This window comes from Leopardus geoffroyi, chromosome B2 (genome assembly GCF_018350155.1).
Source record: "Leopardus geoffroyi isolate Oge1 chromosome B2, O.geoffroyi_Oge1_pat1.0, whole genome shotgun sequence".
Taxonomy (NCBI): Eukaryota; Metazoa; Chordata; class Mammalia; order Carnivora; family Felidae; genus Leopardus; species Leopardus geoffroyi.
The window spans coordinates 95,001,282-95,006,780 of NC_059332.1; the positions used below are offsets into that span (position 1 = coordinate 95,001,282).

General features: G+C 39.3%; 2 pseudogenes; both read right to left on the reverse strand.

Moving 5' to 3' along the window:
- Positions 1-2,867: 2,867 nt before the first annotated feature.
- LOC123608788 lies at positions 2,868-3,740 on the reverse strand (annotated as a pseudogene).
- Positions 3,741-3,941: 201 nt separating this feature from the next.
- Positions 3,942-5,020, reverse strand: LOC123608787 (annotated as a pseudogene).
- Between the last annotated feature and the right edge of the window lie 479 nt (positions 5,021-5,499).

The window sequence follows — 5,499 nt, forward strand, 5'->3', positions numbered from 1 at the left end:
GGCCGTGGTGGGCTTAGGTGATAGATACACTCCAGAGGTTAATAGGACAAAAAATTGAGAAGCCGTGCTTCTAGAGGATTTAGGGAATGGATGCCAGTGGGTGGTCGGCAACCATCTAGTTCAGGTGTTGGAGCTGGACATGAATGGTAAAAGCCCAGAAGAAGCTAGTAAAAAAAGATCTCTGAAATAATGAAAAGAGTTATTCCATCCTGAAGCCCTTTTTGAACAATTGGTATGTGGTGACCTTGGAATGTACTTTCTCAGGTAATGTCTCATCATCATCGATACATAGTCAAGACATTAGTTATGTGTAAGGATAAGAGGAATATTAAGTTAAAGTAAAATCATATTACTAGACATGATTTTATAAGGAGAGCTGAGAGAGTGCCTGGAAGTGGTTGGGGGCAGTCGTTTACTGGATGGTATGTGGGGATTTGGTGGGTCACTAGGTGTTATCATGTAAGGGAAAGGCTTACTAGTAGAGTGAATACGTAAGCTTGAATTAAGGCCATAGTGAGTTCAAGGATAGTAGAATAAGAATGATGAAGGTTAATGAGAGCCTTGGTGGGCTAATGTTCATTAAGGCAAGGCTTCCTCCTCCAAATAAATGAATGAGTAGGTGTTCAGCAGCGATATTGGCAGTTTGTACTAGATACAGCTAGTGCTCTTGGTTGGATGAAAAGACTAATGGCTTCGTTAACTACTAGTACTGGAATGAGTGGGATGGGTGTCCCTTGAGATAGAAAGTGGGCTAAGGATGCTTTTGTTTTGTGACGCAAACCATTAATTACTGTCCCTACTTAAGGTGGAATGGCTATTCCCAGATTCACTGAAAGTTGTATGGTGGGTGTAAATGAGTGTGGTAGTAGGCCCAGGGGTTTGCTGGGTCAATAAAAGGATGAGGAATAGAATATTAGGGTTCAGTTTTGTCCTTGATTTTGTCCTATGATTATGGATAGATATTATTTGTTTTTTTTTTTTTAATATATGAAATGTATTGTCGGATTGGTTTCCATACAACACCCAGTGCTCATCCCAAAAGATGCCCTCTTCAATACCCATCACCCACCCTCCCCGCCCTCCCACCCCCCATCAACCCTCAGTTCTCAGTTTTTAAGAGTCTCTTATGCTTTGGCTCTCTCCCACTCTAACCTCTTTTTTTTCCTTCCCCTCCCCCATGGGTTTCTGTTAAGTTTCTCAGGATCCACATAAGAGTGAACACATATGGTATCTGTCTTTCTCTGTATGGCTTATTGGATAGTTATTATTTGGTCTGATGTTAACTGACTTAGTCATTGTTTGATAGCAATTAGACAGTTGTTGATTAGCTGGTTAGGTATAGGGGATATAACGAATAAAATTTTAATAGATAACCCTATCATTATTGGGGTACTGAAAGAGGCACATAGATTTTCATTTACTTTTTCTCTCAAGAGGTGAGGTACTCCAGTGTCGTCGTCGTTTTTAATTCTGAGCTTGATGAGTAGTAATGTTTTGAAATGTTTAGTTGAAATATAACAAATAGGGTTATAATGATTGATATGAAGGTGATAAATTATGTTGATGTGTCTAGTTGTGGCATATCATTAAAAAGAGGCTTAAACTCTGTCTTTAACTTATAAGGTTAATGCTATTTAGCTTCTTAATGACATTACAGTACAGTTGCAGATCATTTTTCTAAGTGTTTTAGTGGAATTAATTCAGGAATGATTGGTATAAAACTGACTTAACCCACATATTTCTGAGCACTGCCCATAATATAGGCCTGGATGTATAGGTATTCTGGTTGATTTAATTGTCTGGAGATGGCATCTATTTTTAGGCCTAGAGAGGGATGGATCATGAGTATAAGATGTCTGCTAATGAGATTAATATTTGGATTGTTATTTCTATGCAAAAACAACTTGGTTGTCAACCTTTACTCGTTGTAGTTCTCCTGGTGTTAGGTGTTGTGTGGGGATCAAAGTTTAAGAAGTCAAAGAAGTCAAGAAATAGAAGTCCCAGTTTAAGTCTTCATAGTCTGTATATTCATAGCTTCAGTATCATTGATGGCCCATAGTTTTTACAGTTAGTGAGGGGTTGTTGATCTCAATTAGGATTAGGATAGTCACTGGTAGGATAGTCTATATTGTTTCTACTTCTTGTACATCTATTGTATTTAGGTTAATGTAGCTGTTAATATTAGTGAAATGATATAAAGAACTAGAGAGCTGATTAAGAAGATGATTATGTATGGTTGTGAAAGTGTAGGAGTTCTTCTATGATGGGGGATGTTGTGCCTTAGAAGCCTAGTTGAATGGATATGCCACGGAGATATAAAGAACCTACACCCAGGAGAGCCCGGGTGGCTCAGTTGGTTGAGCGTCTGACTTTGGCTCAGGTGATGATCTCCCAGTCTGTGGGTTCAGGCCCCACATTGGGTTCTGTGCTGACAGCTCAGAGCCTGGAGCCTGCTTTGGATTCAGTGTCTCCCTCTCTCTCTTCCCCTCCCCCACTTGTGCTCTCTCTCTCTCTCCCTCTCAAAAATAAATAAACATAAAAAAATTTTTAAATGACTTACACCCATAATTTATTTTTTTTTTAATTTTTTTTTCAACGTTTATTTTTTTATTTTTGGGACAGAGAGAGACAGAGCATGAACGGGGGAGGGGCAGAGAGAGAGGGAGACACAGAATCGGAAACAGGCTCCAGGCTCTGAGCCATCAGCCCAGAGCCTGACGCGGGGCTCGAACTCACGGACCGCGAGATCGTGACCTGGCTGAAGTCGGACGCTTAACCGACTGCGCCACCCAGGCGCCCCTTTTAAATGACTTACACCCATAATTTAACTTTGACAAAGTTATATAATTTGTACTAATATTTCACTTTTGAGAAAGACATAATGGTTATGGTATTGACTTGAAACCATTTTGAGAGGGTTTTATTTTTTCCTTTCTTATTTTAGACTTATATAAGTGGGTTCTTCAAATGAATGGTATTGTAGAGGGGAGCCATGTAGTCATTCAAGATTAGTGTTAGTTAATTCCACTATTGCTACTTCTCATTTAGATGCAAATGCTTCTCAAATTATGAATATAATTAATATTACTGCTGTTAGGGAGATAAATAAACCTACAGATGGCATAGTATTTCATGTTGTGTATGCATCTGGATAGTCAGTGCAATGTCAGAGCATTCTTGAGAGGCCAAGAAAGTGCTATGGGAAGAAAGTTATATTAGCTCCAATTACTATGATTGTAAAGAGGCTTTTGCCCCAGTATGGTTGAATGTGTAGTCTGAAAATAATGGGAATAGTGACTAAATCTTCCTATGATGGTGAATAATGCTCCTATTGATAATACATAGTAAAAATGTCTTACCAAACTTATGTGTCCTGGAGAATAATGTCTAGGGATGAGTTGGCTAAGACAATTCCTGTTAGACCTCCTACTGTGAATAGGAAGATAAAAGTTATAGTATGGCTAGTAATCATTTAATGTTTCTATGAAGGGTTTCTAGTTAACTAAATACTTTTATTCCTGTAGGGATGACAATAATTCTATTAGCTGATGTAAAACATGCTTGCATATCAACATCTGTGCCTAATGTTAATATATGATAGGCTCATACAATAAAACCTAGGAATCCAGGATATATTATCACTCAGACTATTCCCATATGTCCAAAAGGTTCTTTTTTACCTGAATAATACATCATACCACGTGAAATTATTCTAAATTCAGGGAAGATAAGAATATAAACTTTGGGATATCTGGAGAATTGAAATCAAAATAGGTATTGGTGGGGCACCTGGGAGGCTCAGTCAGTTAAGTGTCTGACTCTTGATTTCGGCTCAGGTCATGATCTCACAGTTGTGGGATTAAGCCTGATGTCGGGCTCCATGCTGGGTATGGATCGTGCTTAGGATTCTCTCTGTCCCTCTCCCTCTGATTCTCCCCTGCTTTCTTTCTCTCTGAAACAACAACAACCACCACCAAACAAAAAAACTCAAAGTAGGTATTGGTATCAACTTGGGTTGCCTCCTCCTATAGGATCAAAGAATGTGGTGTGTAGATTATGGTCTGTTAGTAATATGGTAATTCAGACTAAGACTGGATGTGATAGTAGTCGCAGGATGGTTGTGGTTAGGAGGGATACAATGAATGAAGGTGTTGGGTATTGAGATATAGCTGGGTGGTTTTATATTAATAATTATGGTAATATGATTGGTAGCCCCTAAAATTGAGGCTACATATAGATGCAGAGAGAAGATGTTAAATTGACTGAGGCTTCTATGTGAGCTAGGTTGCTGGCTAGGGGTGCTTATACTGTTCAACTGGTTCCTGTACCTGCTCCAACTGTTGGTGAGTAAGAGCAGAAATGATGGTGGTTATAGTCAAAAAGCTCATGTTATTTATTTGGGGGAATGCTTTATTAGGTGCTCTGATTGTTAAGGGGACTAAACAGTTCCCAAATTCTCCGATTATAATAGGTAATACTCTAAAGAAGATTATCACAAGTGCATGGGCAATTGTGAGTACATTATAAATTAGGTCATCTCCCGATAAACTCCAGGTTGGCCAAGTTACATATGGGTTAAAAGCTTCAGGGGCGCCTGGGTGGCGCAGTTGGTTAAGCGTCCGACTTCAGCCAGGTCACGATCTCGCGGTCCGTGAGTTCGAGCCCCGCGTCAGGCTATGGGCTGATGGCTCAGAGCCTGGAGCCTGTTTCCGATTCTGTGTCTCCCCCTCTCTCTGCCCCTCCCCCGTTCATGCTCTGTCTCTCTCTGTCCCAAAAATAAATAGACGTTAAAAAAAAAAAAAAAAAAAAGCTTCAGGCAGTTCCTCCTATTTTAGTTAATGCACCAGATAGTAGGTATAGAGTGCTGATATCTTTATGGTTTGTGGAGAATAGTGGGCAGTTTATGAACATAAGTAAAATGGCTGAGTAAGCAGTAACCTCTAAATCTAAAGTCAGAGGTTGAGTCGTCTTTTTGTCAAGCCCTGTGGTGAATATCCTACTGAATTACAAATTCAAAGGAGCAGCTCCAACACTGCTGGGCTTCTCTTGCCCTTCCCCCCCCCCCCCCCCCCCAGATGGTGAGAGACGTAATTGGAGCCAACTGATTAGAGTATTAACCACCAACTAAAATTTCATGGGGTGGAAACCCACCAATCTAGTAAGGTTTTAGCTTAAAGAACTTGATTTGCATTCAATTGATGTAGGATAGAGTTTTGCAATCCCTGTACTTTTTAGGAATTAAGTGAATATACTTGCTTAGGACTTTGAAGGGTTTTGGTCTTTTCTAACCTAAATTTCTAGTCCAAGATTGATAGGTGCAGGTGGGAGGACTGTTGTTGATGTTATAATTAGTGGTATTAAAAGAGTTAATCATTTTGTACTTTCAAAATGTCCTTTTATGTTGTTTATTGATGGAAATATAATTAGTGATGTGAAGTTAATTGCATGTAGAAGTACAGATTGAGTAGTGCTATAATGGCTATTAATGTTGGTATAATA